The following is a 16,625-nucleotide window of genomic DNA, read 5'->3' on the forward strand; positions in this document are numbered from 1 at the left end:
ATGTGCGGATCCGCACCAGCCATGGCCGCTGGCTTTCGAGCGCACAACACTTTGGCGCCGTACTAGCCCCCGAAGAAGGGGTGACTGCCTGGGCGTGGAGGCCTGTTGACAACGGCATCACTCGCGCCGGTTTTGACTCCGGCGTCAACACTTGGCGGGCATTTCAGAGGATCCGGGCCTATATTTCCAAGACTGGATGGTGATTAATTTGATCAGGATCTTGCAGGTGGTGGTGATCCTTTGCACTGGCGTCAACACTTAGCCTCAGGATCAGAGAATCCCACCGCCCAAATTCTGACCTTCCAATGGAGGGAAAGTCATTGATGAAGCAGCTGAAGATGGTTGGGTTTCGGACACTATTCTGAGGAGCTCCTGCAGCGATGTCCTGAGACTGAGATGATTGACTTGCAACAATCACAACCATAGTCCTCTGACTGCAACCAGTGTAGAATTTCCCCCTGATCTCTATTGACATCATTGTTATAAGACTTCTTGATGCCGCACTCGGTCAATTGCTCTTAAAGTCAAGGGCAGTCACGCTCATCTCAGCAACTCAACATTTTTGTCCATATTTGGACCAAGGCTGTATAGACGTTTGGAGCCAAGTAGCCCTGGCAGAACCCAAACTGAACATAGGTCAGCAGGTTACTGCTGAACTTGGCAGCACTGTCGACAGTGCCTTTCATCCCTTTGTTAATGATTGAGAGCAGACTGATGGGGCAAAAATTGGCTGGAATAGATTTGTCCTGTTTTTATGGATAGGAAATGCCTGAGTAATTTTCCATATTGCCATTTAAAAGCCAGTATTGTTGGAGGTAAAGTGGATGAGCAGCGGTGAGCAGTTTACAAAATGGTTTGCATTGGTTTGCATTGCAAAGAAGTTTGTTTGCTCAGTTGCTGCTTTACTTAATTTTTTTATTTCAATCTACCTCAACCAGTTCCCTTTGGAGATTGTGTTCTCCTCCAGTTGGGTTTTTTCACATTTGATTGTCCCTTGTCCTTTTCCATAACTGCTCTAAACCTTATAATGTGGTAATCACTGTTTCCCAAATGCTCCACTTACTGAAGCAGTCTCCATTTTATCTACTTGAATCCTCAGAATTAAATATATGTAAAATACATATCTGATACGCACATTCACATAAGAATGTGAATTGGAGAAATAAACAATTGCAATCTTATCTTAAACTTGAGGAATACACTTGTGCATGCAATGTTTGTTTTCTTGCATCTATCTTATTCTTTTCAAATTTTTAATAAGGCATTTATATTATAATTTTTTAAATGTTAACGCTCCTTGATATCATATGGGGTGAATCGAATTGGCTGAAGATTGGCATCTGTGATGCTGGGAACCTCTGGAGGAGACTGAGGTGGATCACCCACTCGGCACTTCTGACTGAAGATTATTGCACATGTTTCAGCCTTGTCTTTTGCACAGATGTTCTGGGCTTCTCCATCATTGAGGATGGGGATATTTGTAGAGCCACCTCCTCCAGTGAGTTGTTTAATTGTCCATCACCATTCACAACAGGATGTGGCAGGACTGAGAGCTTAGATCTGATCTGTTAGTTGTGGGATTGTTCAGCTCTGTCTATCATTTGCTGCTTATGTTCTTTGGCACGCAAGTAGTCCAGTGTTGCAGCTTCACCAAGTTGACACCTCATTTTAGATATGCCTCGTGCTGCCCCTGGCATACCCTCCTGCAATCATCATTGAGCCAGGGTTGATCCCCTGGCTTGGAGATATGCTGAGCGGTGAGGTTACAGATTGTGGTTGACTACAATTCTGCTGATAGCTTGCAGCACCTCATGGTGTCCAGTCTTGAGCTGCTAGTTTTGTTCTGAATCTATACCTTTCTGGGTGGGAATCTCATTATTATTAATAATAATAATAATCTTTATTATTGTCACAAGTCATCTTACACTGCAATGAAGTTACTGTGAAAATCCCCTAGTCGCCACCCCCGGCGCCTGTTCGGGAACACAGATGGAGAATTCAGAATGTCCAATTCACCCAACAAGAACATCTTTCGGGACTTGTGGAAGGAAACCGGAGCACCCGGAGGAAACCCACGCAGACACAGGGAGAACATGCAGACTCCCCACAGACAGTGACCCAAGCGGGAATCGAACCTTGTGAAGCAACAATGCTAACCACTGTGCAACCTTACCGCCCACTGGTGAGGAGCAGGGAAAATCGAGAAATGCGATCTCGTTGGCGAGAATCCCGCTTCCTGATGATTGCGGGATTTTGGACACGGCTCGCCATGTATTCTGAGGGTGAATACGGGGTCAAAATTGCACCCTATTTATTTATAGGCAAAAATGGAATGACTTGACCAGTGGATTTATGAAGAACATTTGTTCAACAGAACAAACTTCCAGCAGAACAAAATACATTTTTGGTAACTGTCTTTGGAAACGAGTTTTTCTCTCCTCTCCTCCTCTGATTGGATATTGTTCCATGGTTTTCAGCAGTTCTTCAATAAATGACCCCAAAAATAATTCTCCATTCGTGTGTGGGCAGGCTTTATAATACTGACAGGCAATATAGTCGAGACCATCTAGTTGGTGTCATTGGATAGGAATGGGCAGATAAATCCAGCCTTTTCAATATTTCCCACAACTGAGAATAAATATTAAAATCAATAGCAGGAGCTACTGGGTGATGTTGTTTGCCTTTCAAAAAAAAAAGTAAGGTTAAGGGGGGGGTTGTTGGGTTACGGGTATAGGGTGGATACGTGGGTTTGAGTAGGGTGATCATGGCTCGGCACAACATTAAGGGCCGAAGGGCCTGTTCTGTGCTGTACTGTTCTATGTTCTATGTTCGTGCTACTGCTAGCATTCCTGAGTGCTAGCCTGGCCGAGACTGATAACTTTTAACCAAATGTTCTGTCAAAACACAGCTGACATGGGGCGGCACGGTGGTGCAGTGGTTAGCACTGCTGCCTACGGCGCTGAGGACCAGGGTTCGATCCTGGCCCGACGCCACTGTCTGTGTGGAGTTTGCACATTCTCCCCTTGTCTGCATGGGTCTTACCTCCACAACACAAAGATGTGCAGGTTAGGTGGATTGGCCACGCTAAATTGCCCCTTAATTGGAAAAAAATAATAATAATTGGGTATTCTCAATTTATTTTAGAAAACACAGCTGGCATTGAGTTTTTATAAAGGTCTGTGGGCAAGAAAATTAATATCAAAGAAATTATTGGCAATTTCTTTGGGGGTTCTCCTGCCAAATCATTGTAACTTCCCAGTTGGATCCACAAATCAGGGGCGAGATTCTCCGACCCCCTGCCGGGTCGGAGAATCGCCTGGGGCAGCGTCATTCCCACCCCCACCGTGTCCCGAATTCTCCGCCACCAGAGATTCGGCGGGGGTGGGAATCACGCCGCGTCGGCCAATTCCCACCCCCTGGTGGCCTGGCCCGCGATCGGGGCCTACCGATCGGCGGGCGGGCCTGTGCCGTGGGGGCACTCTTTTCCTTCCACCTTTGCCATGGTCTTCACCATGGTGGAGGCGGAAGTGACCCCCTCCCCTGCGCATGCGCCGGCATGACGTCAACAGCTGCAGACGCTCCGGCGCATGCTCGGACTTACGCCGGCCGGCGAAGTCTTTTCGGCCCCGGCTGGCATGGCGCCAAAGGCCGTCCACGGCAGCCGGCGGGGCGCCAACCACTCACACGCGGGCCTAGCCCCTCAATGTGAGGGCTTGGCCCCTAAATGTGCGGACACTTCAGCACCTTTGGGGCGGCCCGACGCTGGAGTGGTTCACGCCACTCCAACATACCGGGACCCCCCGCCCCGCTGGGTAGGGGAGAATCCCGGCCAAGGTTTCCACCAATTTCCTACCGAAGTTACACTGGACGATCGGGAGAACTTAGCTGAGTACTTAGCTTTACACTCATTCATTTGTCCACAATACCTTAATTTCCTTCCTTCCCAGCTCTTAGCCATCTAATTTCACTTCCTCAGGCCCACACGTACAAATATTATCAACAAATGTTTGTTCTTTCGCATTAACAAACCCAATGGAATACTAACTGGTAAAGGACAGAAGGTTGAGCAGTTGTAATAAATGAGCAATGTCAGAACAAGAAATAATGGTGCAAATTTAATATTGAAAATTCATTATCTGAATGCATGAAGTATTTACAACAAGTAGAATCATAGAATTTACAGTGCAGAAGGAGGCCATTCGGCCCATCAAGTCTGCACCAGCTCTTGGAAAGAGCACCCTACTCAAGACCCACACCTCCGCCCTATCCCCATAACTCAGTAACCCCACCCAACACTAAGTGCAATTTTGGACACTAAGGGCAATTTATCATGGCCAATCCACCTAACCTGCACATCTTTAGACTGTGGGAGGAAACCGGAGCACCCGGAGGAAACACACGGGGAGGATGTGCAGACTCCGCACAGACAGTGACCCAAGCGGGAATCGAACCTGGGACCCTGGAGCTGTGAAGCAATTGCGCTATCCACAATGCTACCGTGCTGCCCAAGATCAATGAAAAAAGGACACCAACAGAGATCTAGGGGCGTGATTCTGCCGTAATCATCCACCCGGAAGGAGGTCGGAGAATCCTGCCCAAGGTGACCAAGGTTGGCCATTATATATTCCATAATACTTGACAACGCAAAGACAGGCATGATGGAAAAGGGCTGGGAGGTAGCCTGATAATAAAGTATGAGATAAGGTCAATTATGAGAAAGGACTTTGCTTGGACTATCAGGAAGTGGAATCAGTATGAATGGAAATAAGGAAGGAAACATTGGGGGAATTATTTTCAGGCCCCATATCCAAGGGTTATTCTTAGAGATTTGCAGTGTGGGAAGAGGTCATTCAGCTCATTGTGTCATTTCTGGCTGTCAAATTGCTATCCAGCCTAATACTATTTTCCAGTTCTTGGAATGCAGCCGTGTAGATTCCAGCACTTAGATAATGGATATTGAAGTACATTTTAAAATGTTCTGAGAGTTTCTGCCTCCACCAACCTTTCAGGTAATGAGTTCCAGATCCACACCTCTCACTGGGTAGAAGAATGTCTCCTCAAATTCCTTATGAACCTCTTAGTACCCTTAATCAGTAGCCCCTGGTTATGAACTCCTCAACCAAGATGAATCGGGCCTTCCTGTACGCTTGGGGGACTTTAATCTTCATAAAGACAAATAAATTGGCAAAGGTTGTCTGGAGGACATGTTCACAGAATGATTTTGAGACAGTTTACCAGAACAATTTACAGTGCAACCAACCAGGGGTACGGCTATTTTGGATATTGTATTTTGTATTGAGACAGGGTAAATTAATCATCTCATTGTAAAGAATCCTATGGGTGGAAAATTATTTCAATATTATGGAATTTCATATTCATCTTAAGAGTGACATACTTAAATCGGAAACAAGTGGCTACCAAATTTAGCGACCATACATTTTGCCCCTTCATCCATCATCAATATAGATTGTAAATAGTTGATGCCCCAGCACTGATCCCTTTGACACTACAGTAGGTACTGCTTGCTAAACAAAAAATACTCATTTATCCCTAATCTCTGCTTCCTGTTAGTTAAGCAATCCTCTGCCCATGCTAAATGGACCCCCCGCCAACCACCCTCACATAAACCCCCAGAAAAGAGACCCCTGTCTGGAAGCTAGAGAGCAGTTAAGACAGAGGCTGTGGGAAGAATTAGAGCTGCATCACTTACCTTGAATCTCCACATGTCCATTTCTCGAGGGAGAACATCCGTGATCTGTGTCCTCTCCCCACAGATCCATTAGCTGCAAGCCATTCATAGCTTTCTAGTGGTGGTCTGTAATTGACAACTTCTACAAACTATCTGCAGCTTTGATTCATTGATCTCCCTTTATGGTTTGGCGACCTAAGTGGTGAAACCCCAAACATCAAAGATAGGTAAGTGCATTCCAAGCACTGAGTGCATTCTAATCACTCAATCACTCAAGCGGGGACTGGAGAATCACAAAGGGCCAGAACATAGGTCATTGGGCCTGTTAAATAGATGCAAATAGGTCAATAAGAACCATGAATGCAAATGGATCATTAAGATCATTTGCTTTCCTTTACATCCCCCCGCTGGAGCCTGGTTGTGGTCCTCATTCCCTCCGCCACCAGGGTGTTGGAGCAATGGCGCCCAGCATCATTCCCAACTTTGTCCCAATGTCCCATTCTCAAAACAATCGGTGAACATGATTGGTCATCCCGGGATGGAGAATCCGTCCCCTACTTTCTGTCTTCCTCCTTTTTTGAATTTGCTATTTTCTAATCTGCTGGGACCTTTCCAGAATCTGAGGAATTTTGCAAGATTATAATAAATGCCTCTAGTTTCTCTCGGCTAACTTCTGTTAGGATCCTCAGATGCAGACCGTCTTGTCATGTAGACTTATCAGTCTTTGTGTCTAATAGTTTTTCCAGTATCTCTTCCCTAGTGATGGTGAATGTTTCAAATTCCTTCCTCCCTTTCACTGCTTGATTTTCAAGTACCTTTGAAAAATATCCTTGCTTTCCATTTTCAAGTTCCTAGACCTACTCTCTAGTTGGCCAACATTAGATTTAGCTAGTCTTTTCCCTATTTAATGCTTGTAGAAGCTCTTGCTGTCTGATTTTTATATTGCTAGCTAGCTTTCTCTCATGTCCTATTTCCTCCCTCTATTTTTAGTCATTCTTTGCTAGTTCTCAACATCCGTCCAATCTTCAGGAGAGATTGAGGCATAGTATGCCACTAGATTAGTAATTTAGAGGCACAGGGTGATGATCTGGGAACAAGGGTTCAAAACCCACCGCGGCAGATGATGGAATTCAAATTCAGTTGAATGAAAAGACCTGTAATTGAAAGCTCATCTCAGTCATGGTCTCAGTCAGCGATTGTTGTAAAAAGCCAAGAGGAGCATTATGTCCTTTCAGGAAGGAAATGTGCCGTCCTGACCTGGCCTGGCCTACATGTGACTCCAGATCCACAGCAATGTGATTGACAAAACTCTGAAATGGCTTAGCAAGCCTCTCAGCCCAATTAGGGATGGGCAACAAATGCTGGCCTTGCCAGCGATGCCCACATCCTGCTCATAATGAATGATGTTTAAAAGCCTATCACTGCCCTTTGTCGAATTGAACAGTGTTCCTTTATATTATTAATAATTTTATATTATTCTTAACTTCCTTACTTGGCCACGATGATACATCCTTCTTAAAGAGTCTTTCTTTCGCACTGGGGTAAATCTTTGCTGATTAAAAATATCTGCTTAGAAAGGTTGTTAAATGTTTACTGGCTGATTCTTCAGACGAATGGTTTGTTCTCCAAGGAGAGATTGAGCTGACTGGGCCGATACCCACTCGAGCTAAGAAGGATGCGAGGCCATCGCTTGAACTTTACAATATTCTGAAGGGGCTTGTCAGGGTAAATCCATAGAATCCCTACAGTGCAGAAGGAGGCCATTCAGCCCATTGAGTCTGTACCGACCCCCTGAAAGGGCACCACACCTCGGACCACCCCACCCAGCCCCCCCCCCCCCCCCCCCCCCCCACTCCCCTCCCCAGCCCTATCCTCGTAATCCCATCTAACCTGCACAACTTTTGACACCAAGGGACAATTTTAGAATGGCGATTCCACCTAACTTGCACAACTTTGGACTGAGAGGCTATTTCCCCTGGGCGTCTAGAACTAGGGGACATTGTCTCAGAACAGGAGAACATCATTTAGGACCGAGATGAGGAGGAATTGCTTTACTCAAGAGGGTCACAAATCTTTAAAATTCTCTACCCCAGAGAGCTGTAAATGCTCAGCTGAGTATATTCAAGGCTGTGATGGATGGATTTTTGGCGTCAGGGGAATCAAGGGATATGGGGATCAGATAGAGAGCCAGTTTGAGATCAAAGATCAACCATGATCTTTTTGAATGACGTACCAGCCCTGTGGGGACATATAGCCCAATCCTGCCCCTATTTCATGCCCTTATTTTATTGTTACTAGATGAGGTCTTAAAGGCCAAAGAGGTGCCTGTGAATTCATGATCAAACCCCCTCAGAAGAAAATTTTAATATATATATATATATACATATATATTTTTAAAATTTAGAGTACCAAATTATTTTCTTCCTATTAAGGGCAATTTAGTGTGGCCAATCCACCTACCCTGCACATCTTTTGGGTTGTGGGGGTGACACCCACGCAGACATGGGGAGAATGTGTAAACTCCACACGGACAGTGACCCGATCGAACCCGGGTCCTCAGCGCCGTGATGCAGCAGTGCTAACCACTATGCCACCATGCCTCTCCTAAATATATTTATTACCAAACTTGTTTCTTGTCAACACATTTATATCATGTACATTCTTGGCAGTAAATGCCATGTATGTGCCAGCATATTTGATTTTCTCTCAGTAGCATTTAAAAAAACAAAACAGGTACAAACTTGTTTTGTTTCTGTTTCTTGCTGTCAGATAAAATGAGGAGGAATTGCTACCGATCCATATGCAGTATTTTGCCAGTGTGCAGAAAGGGCTAATTAAACTATAGGTCAGAAAAATGGCTGCTAAATTGTTATTTGCAATTGAATATTGTTTCACACTCACCCTTATTTATTATTTTGTGTCAGATCTTTGGTAGCAAAGGGGTTTGTCGTTCAGTCTTGCTTTGATGTGAGGCCACTATGCACACATGCAGATGTGTGAGTTGGGAACAATGGGTGGGATTATCCAGCCTGCCCATACCCAGGATCGTCTTGTCCCGCCAAAGGTCAATGCGGGGGCGGGGGTACAGAAAATCCCGGTCGACGTTTTAAGATTTGAATCCATTCGAGAAATATTTAAAGTGCTTCAATATTCATTGAAATTTATTGAAATCATAAAATCATGTTTTAATACTGTTGTGGAAAGGTTATTTAACATAGAACATTTACAGTCTTTGTGATGTTGAACATGTGGGCAAACGCTTGCTGAATCATTGGGGCTATTTTAATTTTTTTGGGAGTGGTCTGAATTTTGCTGACTCCAGGAGGTTGGACACTGATGATGTCACTTGTATCCTGTTTCACAGGATGTGCACTATTCAGTTTATAGCAGTGAGCACAATATCAAGATGAAAAGATCTTCATCTATTATTAATCAATTTTTAAAATTTCTGACATACACTGGAGCCCAATTTGCATAGAAATGTTATGAACATGAGGCAGGTGCTATATAATTCTGCTAAATCAAGGAATAGTCACCATTTATGATTTATGTTAGTAATGATTCTGAAAGTGTGCCATCACTGACTATCCTGCTATCATACTTGAAAATGCACTGCACAATGTAATATTACTCCAGATGATTTAAGTTCAATCCGCAGGCCTGGACTCCCCCCCCCCCCCCCCCCCCCCCCCCCCCCCCCCCGCGGTGGGCAGTACCCGGGGGCAGTTCCAGGTGACAATTCTGGGGCAGTGCCTGGGTGTGACCCTCTCCCCCCTGACACAAGCACTCACCTGAATCACTCTGGCAGATTTTGCTTGTCATCTGAATGCTGTAGGAGACCTGTTGTGATTCACGTTGTCGTGCACTTATGCAGACATGAATGGACAGTCTAACAATGGGGACTATCAAGCATAATGGCCTGATAATTATATTTAAATCTATTCAAATGGGAATCCCAACAATCCAATGTTGCGAATCTTGATATACCATTGGCTGCGGGGGGTGGGTGGGGAGAGGCTGACGTGCAGGGATAATCGGAACAGGAATTCCCACCATGTTTTGGGCCTCCCGCAGGATTTCCTGCTCCTGCTGTTGATGCTGCCCCCTGAAAACAGGAGCAAAATCCCCCTCAGTCTTTGCTGATCCCAGTTGGGCCACACTTGCAGATTCTATATTTGCCCTACTCACCATCTTCCTCATCTGAGGAGATGTAGTGCTCCTCCATCTCCTCCCACACTGGCTCCATTATGCCAAGTTGTACAGAGTGCAGCAAACCACTATGATTCAGGACACCCTCTGGGGACTATGTTGGAGGGCTCCCCTGACCAGTCCGCTCACTGGAACTGTGACTTGAGCAGTCCAATTACCTGCTTGACCAGTGCCATGCGTTGATGCATGAGCTTCATTGTAGCAGGTCCCAGCAGGTGTTTGTCACCTCCACATTGGGTGGGTATCCTTTGTCCCCGAGGAGTCATACCTCCAGCCACTTCGCTCTCTCAAAAGCGGCTAGGATCGGTGAGTGCCCCAAGATGTAACTCGCGTGGATGCTCCCTGGGAAACGGGCACACACCTGCAAGATGTGTATGGCATGGTCACAGATGATCTGGCCATTGAAGGAGCGGCATCCCTTACGGTTCAAAAATGATGCCCCATGCCACCATGGGGAGTGCAGAGCCACGTGGGTGCAGTCAGTGACAACCTGCACCTAGCACATGGCTGCCACGTGGGCAATTCCCAGGACCCTGGCATCCTGACTTGCTGGTCCTGGTCTAAGTTGATGTACATGTGGGCCCTCACCAATAGAGCATCTGTGACCTCACTTGTGCACTGCAGACTGGGAAATGTCACATGGTTCACCCGTGCAGCCCTGAAATGAGCCATTGGTCTAGACCTTCTGAGGCCAGTAACTTTCAGGGCCACAGGCAATGGGTGACCTCCCAATCCACGTGGTGCCAACTCTTGCACCACCTCTCACAGGTGATCAACCGTCCCCGGGACAGAAGCAGTCTTCCCTGCATGGGACCTCTGATATCTGGAGGTAGTAAGTTCCATGTTAGGACCCCATAGTCGGTAGTATCTTCTCCGAGGCTCTGCCATCTGTTGCCCCTCTCCGGGAAGATCAACAGGCTCTGCATCCCCTCCTCTGCAGGGCTCTGGTCTTGGCCGCATGCGGCAGAATGTCAATGTTGCTGCTGCCGGTCGATCACAACCAAATGAATCGCCACATCAACTGGCTCCATGATTCTCCAGAATCAAAAACTGAAAGGAAAAGAATTTAGTGATGAAGAGTCCTGACAATGCCCTGAACCTCAGCCCTGTCAGGATGTGGGACATGAACATTCCCGTTTGGGAGCACATTTCCACTGAGCCTCACTCCTTCCCTGTCACACAACAATCACTTCCCCACAATTGCCCCTTTCAGCTGCAGCTGAATGAAGCGTTTTATCCTTTGAGAGCCTCGGTGGTCCACATGCCCCCCCCCCCCCCCTATGTATGAGGAATAAGGGCAGCTAAGCGCATTCAATCTGCGTTCCAACCTCATGGGGGAACAAGACGCTGCCCCCCATCATCCCTTGAATGGGGTGACCGGTGAGCGGATGCACCATAATGCCTTGCATTGGGGACTGCATCTGGTCAGCTCTCTGATTTGTAGATGTGAGTATCAGCCTTGGAGTTCAATGCTTGGGAGCTATTGGGCACCAATCAGTGGCACACTCAAGCATTGCAATGCTGACTAAATTCACACATTTGACTCATCAAGAAAGGGTCAGTGACCTGATTAGGTAACTGGCTTCCCCTTGTGGCAGGCAAGACACACCTGATGTGGGTAGTATGTCAACTTCATTCTCAGAGGGCACCCTCATTCCCCCAGCTCCCAAGAGCTGTGAATTAAATGAGCCTTTCACTTGAACAGCCAACCACCCATACACTAATTGACAACCCGGCCTCCATAAACAGTGGCCTCATGAGGCAGGAAAACATTTATCAGAGTCCCCCATGTTACCTGGCATCTTATGGGGCCCCACTCACCCACTCAGGCACATCACAGCCGCCCCAGTGCTTACCCTATGGATTCACATGCTCCCATCCATATTACAGCTACCACTCTGGAAGGATGGATATATTGGTATTGATATTGCCAGAAACCCGGCAAGGAAGCACTGCTTGCATATCAGCCGCCAGATCCCCTTAAGCCTAGAGGCTACCAGCCATGAAGGGTGCTAAGGCCTGCCAGCAACCACATCCCTCGAGATGTCGAGACTGAAATATTTATATTATAATGTGTTTAAATGAGGTTCCTGACCTTCCATGGTGGGATTTTTGTTGCCCCACCAGCAAGGGACCTGGAAAATCATAAACGTCTTCTTGTCAGCGATAATCTAGTTTCCCGACACTCGCCATATTTTCTACCCGCATCGCCATTCTTGCCGACGGCCAGTGCCGGCTCAAAATTCCGTCTCATGTTCTGAAAACTATGCATCTGTGTGTGTACTGTCTGGGAAGTGGTATGATACTGCCAGACTTCAGCCGACTACAGTGCCTGCACTTTATAAGCATGTGTGTGGGTGGCTTATTGGCAATAAAGGCTGAGATCTAGCCTCATGGCTCATGAGACCATTTCTGCATCCACATTCACCCCCTGAACAGGTATAACATACATCAATAGTCATGGGCCTATACCTAAGTCATCACTGAGCAAACCTTCAGAATATTGAAGCAGTCTGTTACTTGGATTGATCACTCAGCACTCCAAGTGTCTAGATTGTAATGTATAGTGGCGGAATACTCTTTAACTATACTGTTGATCATGGACAGATCCTGTTTTGCTTAACTGGGTTATTTGGGTGATTTTGAAATGATCAGAATTCTCCTTTTTGTTCACAGTTTGCACCAGTGCAGTCATTATTGGACACAGCAACCCCCCTTTCCTCATCAACAGCCTGGCACTGGTACAAGTAATATTGTGCAGGCCAGTGCGCCTGTGGAATTTTGCAAGCCCTGGCAAGCACCAGTACTTAGAGTATAGGGCTGCTGCTGTGCATAGCTAAGAGATGTGAGGAGCACAGGACCATTTACACTTAGTCTCTGAACAACTGTGCTGTTTATATTCATGATGTGGAGATGCCGGCGTTGGACTGGGGTGAGCACAGTAAGAAGTCTTACAGCACCAGGTTAAAGTCTAACATGTTTGTTTCAAACACGAGCTTTCGGAGCGCAGCTCCTTCCTCATAATCACATTCACTAAGCATCATGGTCGACATTGGACCACAACACAACCACATTTAATTGAATAACTGTGGTGCAATTATATTCAGAAAGATGTTGCTATTTCAATTGTCTATGCATAACTGTTTCTGAATTCATTAATGTTGGGGTGAATTCTATTTGTACACTTAATTTTAAAAATATCCCTCATTTAAATTTACAGCTTGAGGGATTTCTGAGCAGACATTTGGATTGGAGTCTGTGCTGAAATTTGCAATGGCCATGAAAGACATCATACTTAATTTGTTTATTATTTATAATTGTAACAAGAGTGTAGCGTGATCCACTTTAAGTTCAGCTACAAATGCATTAATCAGTGGGAGCATTAACTTTGAATACGTTGCAGTAAAAACTGAACGAACAAATGCCCTCCCACTCAAAACACATTGTAAAGCTGGAATTAAGTGAAATTATCTCTAATCTTTTGATCCTTGTCACACCACGAAACTATGCGGTAATACAGTGTGGAATTTTTTTCAGACTGAGAGGTGGGGACTCTGCTTGAAGCGTGAGCTGCAGTTATATAAATCTCCATGTTGGACTGACCTGAGTAATGCCAGTAAAAGAATCCCATCACTGCACAGCCACCTGCTATTCATCTGTGGATCCAGACAACTGTTTTAGCTGACTTTTGAATTCTTTAATGTTTGTGCAGAGTCAACATTTTTGATGATGAATTCCAAAGGTTGTCAAGTTAAAGCAACTTGTGATTCTGTAAATGTGCCTTCTCGATATTATGTAGCTGAGGATGAAACACATTGGATCATTTTGCCAACCATTTGTTTGAAATTATAAATGTTTTTTAGACAAATACCAATGAAGAAAAACTGGCGCAGCAACAAAACATCCAATTTTACACATGATGGGATACAATTGGGTTTAAAATTGGGATTAAAGTCAGGCATAATTAGATTTAACTATTTGCTGCGGACAGAGTTTTCCTCAAATTACAAGGAATATTCACTGCCCCTCCTCAATTGTCAGTGGTAAGGCAGTGACCCATAAAGACTGAAAGGTCCCAGATTCCATGCCTCATTGAGTTGCACACACTACAAATGACCTTGGGATCACTAGACTGAGGCATGGGAATGGTCTACCCACAATCACTGCAGGCTCACTTGGAAAATTGCTAGAGGGGCTAATGGTACGCGTGGAATTGTACCTTGGAAACTTCTCTGGTGGAGACATGGGAGAAAATCGGAAGAAATTAAAATAGATTATTCGGGCATTTTCATGATTTCAAGAACCACAAACTTTGCTTGCATAGTGTTTGTAACCACAATGTCCCATTCGCCAGTCCCACAACTTACTTTTCCTTCTGTTACTGACATAGAACATTACAGCGCAGTACAGGCCCTTCGGCCCACGATGTTGCACCATCCTGTGATACCCTTCTAAAGTCCCTCTACACTATTCCCTTATCGTCCATATGCCTATCCAATGACCATTTGAATGCGTTTAGTGTTGGCGAGTCAACTATTGTTGCAGGCAGGGCATTCCACGCCCTTACTACTCTCTGAGTAAAGAACCTATCTCTGACATCTGCCCTATATCTATCTCCCCTCAATTTAAAGCTATGTCCCCTCGTGCTGGACATCACCATCCGAGGAAAAAGGCTCTCGATGTCCACCCTATCTAATTCTCTGATCATCTTGTATGCCTCAATTAAGTCCCCTCTTAACCTTCTTCTCTCTAACACAGCCTCAAGTCCTTCAGCCTTTCCTCATATGATCTTCCCTCCATACCAGGCAACATTCTTGTAAATCTCCTCTGTACCCTTTCCAATGCTTCCACATCCTTCCTATAATGTGGCGACCAGAACTGCACACAATACTCCAAATGCGGCAGCACCAGAGTTTTGTACAACTGCAACATGACCTCATGGCTCCGAAACTCAATTCCTCTACCAATAAAAGCTAACAGCATCATTGTGGCCACAAAGCTGAAATTAATGTCTCCACAAAACAAACAGACTTTTAATCAGGAAGGGAATCAAGGGTTATGGGGATAAGGTGGGAAAGTGGAATTGAGTTTATATCACATCAGCCATTATCTCATTGAATAGTAGATAAGACTCAATGGGCCAAGTGGCCTACTTTTGCTCCTACGTCCTATGGCCTTATTCCAGACCAACTTTATAATTAAAACCAGGCAATAAGCCATTCAAAAGTCAACTAAGCACCATTGGGCATTCTCGTGGGTGGTTTTGCCTGGCCTAGTGCTCCTTAGCAGTGCAACCACAATGGCTATAGCATGGCAGATGGAAGGCTGCTGAGTTTCAGTGAAGAGACTGTGGATATAATTGCAGAACAACCTCTCGCCTTAGAAGGCCCAGGTTCAATCTGTGCCACCTTGGCATGGGTGGCAGTACCCACAGACCCCTCTTTGCTCCTTGAATGTTGGCAATGGCAACAGGCTTTCTGGCCGGCCTGCCAATGCATCAAGATTTTCAGTGCAGGTAGCTATCAACCTTCCCCTGTAGGCCATCCCTCAAAACCTTAATCTGAGTCCTCTGTAGCAGCCTTCTGGCAAGCTGACACCTGTACTCCCCTTGCTCCCTACCCTGGCTGCAGGCCCCTCAAGTCTGGTGTCTCGCCAAATGCAGATCCTGTCTTTAGACTACCCTTTAAAATATGTGCAGTGTCAGTATCTGAGCTGGAGCTGCAAGGGTGAGAATGAGTGATGGTGTTTCTTCTTCATCACTGCCTTCCTGCTCTTACACCTTTTGCTCTTACACCATTCACCTGAGGAAGGAGCAGTGCTCCGAAAGCTAGTGATTCGAAACAAACCTGTTGGTCTTTAATCTGGTGTAAGACTTCTTACTGTGCTCACCCCAGTCCACGCCGGCATCTCCACATCATGGCTACCATTTTCTTGGTAACTGGAGGCTCTTGTGTAATTGAAAAGAGAAAGGCACAATGCAAGGGTCTTTGTGAGGGGACGGGACAAACAAGAGGTACATGGTTAAGCTAGCTTTTTATTCTTTCATGGGATGTTGGCAAAACTGGCTCAGTCAGCAATTATTACCCATCTTTAATTGTCTTTGAGAAGGTGGTGGTGTGTTGCCTTCTGGGACCACTGCAGTCCGTGTATTGTAGGAACACTGCTGTTAGGGAGGAAGCTCCAGGATTTTGACCCAGTGACAGTGAAGGAATGGTGATATATTCCCAAGTCAGGATAGTGTGTTGCTTGGAGGGATACTTGCAGGTGGTGTTGCTCCCATCTATCTGCTGTCCTTGTCCTTCTAGGTGATGGAGGCCGCAGGTTTGGAAGGTGCTGCCGAAGGAGCCTTGGTGTGTTGTTGCTGTGCTTCTTGTAGCTGGTACATACTGCTTCTACAATGAATGTGATGTCAGGGGAGTGAATGTTGAAGGTGATGTACGAGATGCAAATCAAGCGAGTTGCTTTGTCCTGGATAGTGTTGAAATTCCTGAGTGTTATTGGAGCTGTACTCATCCAGGCAGTGGGGAATATTCCATTACACTCCCGACTTGTGCATTGTGGATGGTGGACAGTCTTTAAGGAGTCTCAAGGTGGGTTACCTGGCACTTGTGGAATGAAATGAAAATCGCTTATTGTCACAAATAGGCTTCAAATGAAGTTACTGTGAAAAGCCACTAGTGTGGCATGGATGTTACTTGGCACTTATCAGCCCAAGCCTGGATATTGT

The 16,625-nt window shown here is 45.7% G+C and overlaps 1 protein-coding gene across 9 annotated transcripts in view; it reads left to right on the top strand.

Annotated features, from left to right (window-relative positions):
- rbm47 (RNA binding motif protein 47) overlaps positions 1–16,625 on the top strand; it is a 273,757-nt gene that overhangs the window by 87,842 nt on the left and 169,290 nt on the right. Inside the window, exon 1 of one of the 9 annotated variants that reach the window (XM_038791365.1) lies at positions 12,807–12,830. The exons of the other annotated variants lie outside the window; for them this stretch is intronic. The gene's annotated coding sequence lies outside the window, so the exon portion shown is untranslated. Of the gene's footprint in view, positions 1–12,806; positions 12,831–16,625 lie in introns of those variants that run through there. 9 annotated transcript variants of the gene reach the window in all.

Source organism: Scyliorhinus canicula, chromosome 3, assembly GCF_902713615.1.
Source record: "Scyliorhinus canicula chromosome 3, sScyCan1.1, whole genome shotgun sequence".
Taxonomy (NCBI): Eukaryota; Metazoa; Chordata; class Chondrichthyes; order Carcharhiniformes; family Scyliorhinidae; genus Scyliorhinus; species Scyliorhinus canicula.